Raw genomic sequence first — 10,677 nt, 5'->3', positions numbered from 1 at the left:
GTTAGTTCATTATGACCTTTGTGGTCCTATGAATGTGCGAGCCTGATGTGGCTATCAGTATTTTATCAGTTTTACTAATGATTACTCCAGGTACGGGTATGTTTATCTTATGCAACGAGAGTCTGAATCCTTTGAAAAGTTCAAAGAGTTCAAGGCTGAAGTTGAAAACGCATTTGATAGATGGATTAAAACATTTCGATCGGATCAAGGTGGAGAGTTTTTGGACTCGACATTTCAGGGCTATTTGATAGAACATGGAATCGTTTTCCAACTCTCAGCGCCGGGTACACCTTAGCAGAATGGTATAGCGGAGAGGAGAAATAGGACCTTGTTAGACATGGTTCGCTCGATGATGAGTTACGCTTCCTTATTAGACTCGTTTTGGGGTTTCATAGTGGAGACTACGGTATATATACTCAACTGTGTTCCCTCCAAGAGTGTTGCGAGAATACCTCTGGAGTTGTGGAACGAGCGTAAAGCTAGTTTACGTCACTTCACATTTGGGGTTGCCCAGCACATGTGCTTGAGGCTAATCCCAAGAAGTTGGAACCACGGTTGAGGCTATGCCTCTTTGTAGGCTACCCCAAAGGTACACGAAGGGGTTATTTTTATGATCCGATGGAAAATAGGGTGTTTGTTTCAATAAACGCTACTTTCATGGAGGAGGATCGTGTAAGGGAGCACAATCTACGAAGCAAAGTCGTGTTGCGTGAGCTTCCCAATGAAACTACTGAAACTTCAACAAGAGTTGTTGAAGAACCTGCTACATCAGCAAGAGTTGTTGATGGGAGTTCATCTAGTAGGTCGATTCCACCTCAAGAGTTGAGGGAACCTCGACGTAGTGAGAGGGTCGTGAACTTTCCCTTTTGCTATTTGGGTTTCACGAAAATCCTTACTATGGTAGCAGATGGCAACGTTGAAGATCTGTTGTCTTATCAGAAGGCAATAGAGGATGTTGACTGGGATGAATGGGTCAAGGCCATGGATCTCGAGATGGAGTCAATGTACTTCAACTCGGTATGGGATCTTGTAGATCAGCCTGATGGGGTAAGACCTATAGGTTGTAAATGGATCTACAAGCGCAAACGGGGTGCTGATGGGAAGGTACAGACCTTCAAGGCTAACAAAGGGTTATACCCAAACAGAGGGAGTCGACTATGAGGATACTTTCTCATCTATTGCCATGTTAAAGTCGATCTGCATCCACTTGTCCATTGCGACTTATTATAATTATGAGATTTGGAAAATGGACGTCAAGACGACCTTTTTGAATGGCAATCTTAAGGATACCATTTACATGGTGCAGCCCGAGGGATTCATAGCCCAAGGTCAGGAGCAAAAAGTTTGCAAACTAAATCGGTCCATTTATGGGCTGATACAGGCGTCTTGATCTTGGAACATACGGTTTGATACTGCGATCAAGTCGTATGGCTTTGACTAAAACATTGATGAACCTTGTGTCTACAAGAAGATCATCAACGATTCAGTAATCTTATTAGCGTTGTACGTAGACGATATACTACTCATTGGGAATAATGTAGGTCAACTGACTGCAGTTAAGAACTGGCTAGCGACCCAATTCTAAATGAAAGATTTGGGAGAGGCTCAACTTTTTCTTGGTATACAGATCTTTCGGGATCATAATAAAGTGTTAGCACAGTCTCAGGCATTGTACGTTGACAAGATGTTGCTCAAGTACTCGATGCATGACTCCAAGAGGGGCCTACTGCCGTTCAGTCACGGAATCACTTTGTCTAAGGACATGTGTCCTAAGACACCTCAAGAGGTTGAGGAGATGAGACGGGTCCCATATGCGTCTGTCGTTGGCAGTTTGATGTACGTGATGCTCTATACTCATCCAGACATATGCTACATTGTGGGCATAGTCAGTAAGTATCAGTCTAACCCAGGCCAGGGTCACTAGACCACAGTGAACAACATCCTTAAGTATCTTCAGAGAACGAGGGACTACATGCTCGTGTATGGTTCTAGGGATTTGATCCTTATTGGATACACAGATTCTGACTTTCGACTGATAAGGACTCTCGCAAGTTCACATCAGGGTCAGTCTTTACTCTTAACAGAGGAGCTGTGGTGTGACGAAGCACTAAGCAAGGGTGCATCGCCGACTCCACTATGGAGGTGGAGTACGTAGCGGCTTGCGAAGCTGCTAAAGAGGCCGTCTGGCTTAGGAAGTTCTTGACATAACTGGAAGTTGTTCCAAATATGTCTAGGCCCATTACCCTTTATTGTGATAATAGTGGGCCAGGGGCAAACTCCAAGGAGCTGAGGAGTCACAGGCGCGACAAACACATAGAGTGAAAGTATCGTCTGATTCGCGAGATAGTGCATCGAGGGGATGTGATCGTCAGGAAGATTGCTTCGGAGCACAATGTTGCTGACTCGTTTAAAAGGCTCTCACGACTACTGATAACGGGCAGAAATGCACGTTACTACAGCGCAAATTCACAAAAAAATGCAGGATTGCGATGATAAAAAATATACAATATTGCGTCCAAAAATTTTAAGTTCAAAATATTATGGTCGCATGCGTCCATCGTATTAAAACAACTAACTTGTGTATGTTTGTGCAGAAAATGCGTTGACGTAAGGCGGAAATGCAATCCACAGAAATTAACGTCCGAGCGCATTAAGAGATTGCATTGACACAAGGCTATGCGATCAAATTGCGCTCACGAATATCTGCTCAAGAAGGTTGCCTCATAGAGTCGGTGCATCATGGTGGGCGCATCTAGGTGAAAAGTGTAATAAATCACGATGGGACAGAAAGCTGATGACGGTCGATTCCGAATTAAGTTGAAAAACCGTTAACAATCTACTGTACCAAGTACACTCAACTTTTCGGTGACAAATATTCGGCGCATCAAACAGATAATTAATGTCATCCCATCAATGCAATCATAAAAGAGAAGAATCCTTTCACCTCAAAGCTCTATAAATACCAAAGGTCACCTTCAATGAAGGAGTTCGTTCAGTTAGATAATTTTCTCCATAGATAGAAGTAGCCTTGTTCATAGTTTTCTTATACTTAGAAGGCAGAGCATGAGAAGGGAAGAGACGCCGGAAGATCGCCCTGGTCAACTCGAGAGAGAACCCAGGAGGCGTGGAAAAATAGAGAGAAGGCCGACTCTTGCGAGAGCAAGATTATCTTTTGAGCAAAGTAGAGAAGAACAGTGTAAAAGCCTTAGGAAGCAAGAGATTGCTACCAGGTTCTTTATTCTTATTCCGCATTGTCATTTTGTATTTCGATTATATATCTGTAAAATGGAACTTGCTTATCTACATCTGTTCATTCTCTTAAAAGCACGCATGAGTAGCTAAATCTATCAAATGGGTTGAGAAGAACTTAGTTAAGATGATCTAGGATTTTTATCGCATGCAATCATCTTGTTTTATGTTGCGCCCATCACCCCTTTAGAGCTACTCGAGAGAGAGTCTAAAGAAAGAACCTAAGACTTAAGAGAGCTAGGTTAGAATCTAGACTCGAGAGAGCAAGATTAGATCTGCATAAGCAAGAGATAGAGACTTAGAGATAAGCTCTGTTTGTCAACATGCATCGCATGCACCCTAGAGATAGGTTATGGTATTATGCGGTCGACTTATATATGTGTGTGTCAATCGTCATCGCACAGACAAAAATAAAGGCTTATGTGTAAGTCCTATAGACATCATCGCATATATCGCATGCGTTCTAAAACTAGAAGCCGTAGCATTTGTATTGAGAGATGATTTGCTATTGTATATGTGTAACATGATCGCATAACATGAACGCAATCTTAGGAAGTGTTAGCTGAACCCCTTCTCAACCCGTTCCCCCGCATATTCATCACATCTTTCGTAATATTAACTATTTTATTAACTCCGCCGCATACATTTTATACTGTAAACAACAACAACCCAATAACTATTTGATTTATTTGTTACCGCAAAGTAATCTAAAAATTATTGCCGCATATTGTTTTCCTTAGTCCCCGAGTTCAATCCTGGGCTTACCAGGAAACTCAGTAAGATTTATACTTGGGTCATGCTGAGAAAACTTGTTGCACAACGCATTTTCCATCATCGCAAATTCCTTTAATTATTTCACTACATAAAATAACGCATCAACTACAGTGTCTGAGGGTCACCTATGGAGCATGGGTCTACAGGATCACCCGCGGCTGGACTAGGGCAAGTGGGAGATTTTTTTGTACTGGGCTTTTATGCCCTAGTTTATTATTTTGTACTAGTTTTCTATACACCCCACTTCGCTTGAGGATAAGTGGGAGATTGTTGGGGTTGATTCCCTAAAGTCTCGTATCCTGTAGTTTGTAAAGAATTTGTACGAACACTTGTGTTGTATAATATATGATATTTTACTTCACATCTTGTATTTTCTCAGTTGTATGTTTTATTTGCTTTACCACAAACCAATAAACTTAAAATCCCTTGTTATCTGTATGTAACTTAAGCATGTATGTGGTGACATACAAGTGGATCATATCTTGAGTGATAACCAAAATGGTCTGTAATTTATGGATATAGGAGGGAAACCTTACCCTAATAACATTACGGATGCGGCCCACTTTGTGGAATGGTCACTAATGTTGCGACTTTTCACAGATGGTCTGATCCTGATCATTTATGTTGGGGACATGCGAGCGGGGGCGTCCTATACAAAGAGTTTGTATAAGACCTGTCCATGAAGTATTAACGTCTCGTTATATAACACCGTTCATGACAGAGACTTCACTTCACTAGGATGACCATAGGTAACATGACCTCAATCCTGAGTGAGTTGGGAACTCCTGCCAATAAGGGTGGTCTTCTGATTTGTATGGGTGCGAGTGGCCAGGTCGCCGATTCAAACCTACCATTTTGGGGATTCGTCTAATTTGGGAGCTAGGAACTCAACTACACAAGATGGAATTCACTCCTTCCCTGAGGCAGGGGTAAGTAGATATATAACTCCCTTAAGGGCTGATTCCAGGACTTGAACGATGTGGCTCCACACACTTCTATTGGCCCGAGAGGTGTACACACATAGTTGGAGTATGTTGTATTGTTCATTAGAGGAATCACTAGTACTTAATGAGTGAGATGTAACTACAGGGACAAAACGGTAAATTGGTTCAGCTATACTTACGAGCATCTATGAAGGGTCATCGTACTCATGATTGGTTATATCCAACGGACACATAAATATATCTGTGGTAAGAAGAGTTCAGTTATTGGTCTTTAGTGGAATGCCTGACAGTTAACGGATGGTGGATCTCGTGGCTAAAGAGTTTAGTCAACTATTCACGTACCGTTAGAGCTTCAAGCCACAGATCCATCAGGTCCCCTGGGTAGCTTGGATAAAGTCGAGAATCCGTATTTGGATTAATTTGAAATGTTCAAATTGACAAGAGGAAGTTCAATTCCAGGGCTTGAATAAAGTCGAGAATTAGTATTTTGGTTAATTTGAAATGTTCATATTGACAAGAGAAAGTTCGATTATATATGATATAATTGGACTAGTTAATTATATATGATTTAATTGGCTAAATATATGAGATACTTTATTTTAGAATAAATTATATATAAATATGATTTATATCAAGTAGAGGAGAAATTACTACAGTAGATATGTGATATCAAACTATAGGGTAAGAATATAATATGATTATATTTATTAATTATTTAATTGGTTAATTATATGATAATTGGCCTAAAATTTCTCTCGGACGTGTGTTAGTGGGAGCAGCCGCTTCGGTTATGGTAACCAAAAGATGAAATGAAAATTGGTTTCATTTTACAAAAGTTTGAAAAAATTTGGCATCAGTGTGGAAACTTAAACGATTGCATAAGTCGAGAGCCTATATGATAATTGCTTAGCGCCTAAACGATTGCACGCTAGTTCCTAAACGATCGAGTAGCTTTCCTAAACGATCGTATAGTGTGTCGTGTTTTCTAAATGACTGTCTACTTTTTACTAAACAATCGTTTAGTAAAACCTACACGATCGTGTAGCTTCTTCTAAATGATAAGCATTTAGCTATACGACAACTTCCTTTTCTCTCCTACTTGCTTATCGTCTACACGATTAATTCATTCTCTAACTTCTACCAAACTCACCAAAGACCACACTTTGGATTCTCACTCTCAGAATACCAAGGGCTTCTTTTGGTTGTGTCGTCTGCGCTGCGTTCACTTGTTCGTGTAGACATTCGTGTTGCTGCAGCCGACGCGTTTGCTGGGCGATAGAGATCGTGTAGAGGTTTTCTGCTGCATTGAGTTCCAAAGCTTGAAGAGGGTCTTCAACTGGTATGAGAACTCTTTCCCATATACTTTAATGTTCAAAGCATGCCTTTAATTACTATTTATTTGCATAACTATATGTTAGAATGCATATGTTGTATTTCGGTCATGGTGAAATCGGAAAGATCCGAATGTGCTTATGGATGCTCTTCGTTAAGAGATCCTTCATTGGCATGATTCACTATATATCACCTGTGATCAATTATTACCTATTGAACCTATTTCTTGGGATCTCTAGTTTATAGGTTGGGTTTTCCTCACGGTGATTCATGTTTCTCTAGGCATGAGTCTCATCCTTTACGAGGTTCTGAAAACTTTCTCTCTGGCCAGTCCTTTCGTCAAAGCATCTACCAAATTTTTATCAATCCGTATATGATCTGCTCTCACCACACCAATAGTGAGAAACTCTCTAATGGTAATGTGCTTACTACGTATTTGTCGCCTATTTCTGTTGTAATAACTGAACTTTTGCGATTGTTGCAGTATTATCGCAATGGATCAATATGGCTGGTATCGACTTTTTTCATAAGGGAATCTCTGATAGCATACTTCTAAGCCAACCTGTTTTTTCACTAGCTATCGCTAGTGCTATCATTTTTTATTCCATCATAGATTGGGCTAAAATAGTCTATTTCTTGGACTTCCAAGAGACAACTCCACCTGTTATATTAAAGATATAGCCACTTGTAGCCTTTGAATCATTCAAGAGGGAGTTCCAGTCATTATCGCTAAACCCTTTCAGGATAGCGAGAAACTTCTGATAATGTAATTCTAGGTTTTGTGTTTTCTTCAAGTACCTCATAACCCTTTATGTAGAATTCTAATGCTCTTTATTAGGTCTGCTTGTAAACCTACAAAGTAATCCTACAACATTTATGTCGAGCCTATAGCAGTCAACAAGGTATTAAGGTTGCCTATGATGTTCGCATACTCAGGTTGATTAACATTGTCATCAGTGTTCTTGAACAACTTAACACTAGGGTCATAAGGAGTATAAGTTGGTTTACATTCAAAATAATTATATTTCTTTAAAACTTTTTCTACATAGTGAGACTGATCCAAATAAATTCCCTTTTTAAAACTAGTCACTTTTATGCCAAAGTTTACACTTGCTCCTCCTAAGTATTTCATGTCGAAGTTTGCACTCAATGTAGATTTCACATCATTTATGACATACAAGTTCGACCCCAAGATTAACAAATCAACTACATACAGACATAAGATAGTGTAAATATTATTTTTATGGTAGATACATTTGTCACTTTCATTAATCTTGAAACCTTCAGATAGGATTAGATTATCAAACTTTTCATGCGATTGCTTAAGAGCTTGTTTCAAACCATAGATTTGTCTAGTTTACAAATCTTATTTTCTTGACCATGGACTACAAAACCCTCTGGTTGTTCCATGTAAATCTCTTCTCCAAGTTCACCATTTAGGAAGGCAGTCTTTACATCCATCTGATGTACTATGAGGTTATAAAGAGTAGCGGGAAAGAACATGACACAAATTGAGGTAATTCTAGTGACAAGAGAGAAGGCAACAAAGAAGTGTATGTTTTCTCTTTGTCTAAAGCTCTTTGGCACTAACCTGGTTTTAAACTTGTCAATTGTTCCATCAAGTCTAAGTTTCTTCCTTAAGATCCATTTGCATTCTATTGCCTTGCAACCTGGGGGTAGATCTACTAAGTGCCAAATCCTATTTGACTCAAGAGAGTCCATCTCATCATTTATGACTTCTTGCCATAAGTTGGTGTCTATTGAGAACATGACAACTTTTAGATCTTTGGGATATTCTTCTACATTATAGGTCTGGAAGTCATCCCCGAAATCCTTGGCGGTTCTAGCTCTTTTGCTTCTTCTAGGTTTTGGGTTGGTTTCCTCTGTAGAGGTAGGATTTCTAATTAGGGTTAGACTACTGGATCCTGAGTCCCCACTATTCCTTGATTTAAAAGGAAATCTATCCTCAAAGAAGTCGACATCATTTGATTTAATGATAACTTGGTTTACTAGATCATAAAACCTATAGGCTTTACTATTTATAGCATAACCTATAAAAACGCACTCGTAGGCTCTACTAGCCAGCTTTCTTCATTTAGGGTGTGGAATCTTTACATAGGCTAAACAACCCTATGTTCTAAAATATGACAAGTTTAGTTTTTTTATTCTTGAGTATTTCGTAGGGTGAAGTTGTGTTTTTAGACTTTGGGATTCTATTTAGGACACACGGTGAGGATGATTTCACCTCACCAATAAGACAGTTGAGTTCGAATGTCATAATGTTGTTGTTGCTAGTGAGGGTCATTACATAATTGGCAAATGAAATCGTCTTAAAACTGTTGAAAATGGCAACCCTCTGACGGTGAAACGGGATAGCAGCGAATGGTCAGGAAACGACGATCAGGCAAAGAACGAAACCTGCAAAACAGAAGCTCGTTACAGGCTGAATCGCGAATCTCGCTCTCTTTAAGACATTTCGCGACCCTGCCCAAGTGTGCAAGCAGATCAATGATACTGCCATGTCGTCCCAAAAATAAAATAGCCCCAAAAATAAATCTCGATTGAAAATGTTCTGTTACCGATCGGGAACTCACACCTTTCAAACTGATTTGCTCGAAGAAATGAAAAAATAAAATGGAAGAAGATCGAGAGAGATTTCATTGCTGAAGAGAAGAGAAGAAAATGTGTGATCTGATGAAAAAAGAGCCGAGATTTGGTGCTAAACTGTTGGGGGAGGGAAGCACGTCCAGCCATGTGTGCAGAAGACCCAACTCCGCTTTAATTAGGAACTTTTTTTTATAAATAATTAAAAAAATAATAATTATAAAAAAAGATAGTTTTTTATTAAATACACACACCCACCACGAGCAAAGTGCGCGTGTGGTCTATCTCCATTACTCTAAAATATGAATACCCTCGGACCTAAATCCAATATCCAACTTATGAGTATAAAAAGGAGAGTACATTCCCAACGTAACCAATGTGAGATTTTCAAAAACCAACTTTCTTTTCAAACTCCATTTTCACCGACCATTACCCTTCAAATGTCATACTTTATTAGGTTTAGACTTTGTTTTTTCTTCCGTTCACGCTTCACGGTGTAGTTGCGGAGATTGAAATTTCCCATGTTACTTCTTAGAAGTGTTACACGTATTTTTGTTGAAGGAAAAATATTTGTTTTTTCTAATAAAAAAATTTGATTCTTAAAAGAAAAGAAGTCAACGTACAATGTATTTATAAAATATAAAATATACAAAGGGCTCCTTAAATAAATATTTATATGGTGAACCATAAAATAATAAGTAAATCACATCAAGACACACACACACATATATATCCCAATCTCAACTATTTGGAATGTACCTCAGAAGTCGAAATTTTACGATAGTCAACCCAAAAAATTTTGAAATTTCGGACGATATAAACATAATTTAATAGCTAAGATTGGAAAAAGTTTAAACACGGTAACCATATTGTTTTTATTTTTACTTTTAAAAATTAAATCTATTTTCTCTTTCATTTATTACAATGATGAGTATCTTTTATTAAGTATAATAGTTGAATTCTTAATTAAATTTTAAAAAACAAACACAACTTTTTAAAAGTAGATTTTTTTTTAGTTTTCAAATTTTGACTTAATTTTTTAAAACATCAATAAAAAAACAGATAACAAAAGGAGAAATTTGGAGGTGAAAATAGTGTCTAAATTTTCAAAAACAAAAACAAAAAATAAAATGATTACTGCCTTACATTTTTTGTTTTATAAAAAAATGGAATTACCATTTAAGTATTCTTAATTTATAAAGGGGGAAAAATACACATTCCCCCTAGTTTATAAACTTCTAAATGTATCACTTTTTAGTTCTTAAATATGGGGTTTGGTTTTCATTTAATTTTCAAATTTCAAAATGTAATAATTTTATTATTCATGTTTGAGTTTTGTTTCAATTTGGTTTCTAGATTTTTAAGATTTAAATTTTTGACATCAAATTTTCAGTCTCAATCTTTGGTATTAATGTTTATTAATCAATTTAAAATAATTACGAAGAAAAAATTTAAATTCAATTATAATTGTGATGAAAAACAATGAAACTTAATTAATTATAATTATTCTAAATTAACTAATAGACATTAGCACTAAAGATGCAAAATAATTATATAGTAAAAAATTAAGGTTAAACTCTTAATTTTGAAATTTATGAACCAAATTGAAGTAAAACTCAAATCTCAATAGTGGAATTTAATATTTGAAACTTGTATATTAAATGAAACCAAACTCAAAATTTAACATTTTGATACTGAGAACAAATAAAAATTGTTCCAAGAACCAAGACCAACTATATATATATATATATATATATAAATTAACTAGATCTCT

Source organism: Benincasa hispida, chromosome 7, assembly GCF_027475165.1.
Source record: "Benincasa hispida cultivar pf3 chromosome 7, pf3_genome.v1.1, whole genome shotgun sequence".
Classification (NCBI taxonomy): Eukaryota; Viridiplantae; Streptophyta; class Magnoliopsida; order Cucurbitales; family Cucurbitaceae; genus Benincasa; species Benincasa hispida.
Note: the sequence above shows the minus strand (reverse complement) of the source record.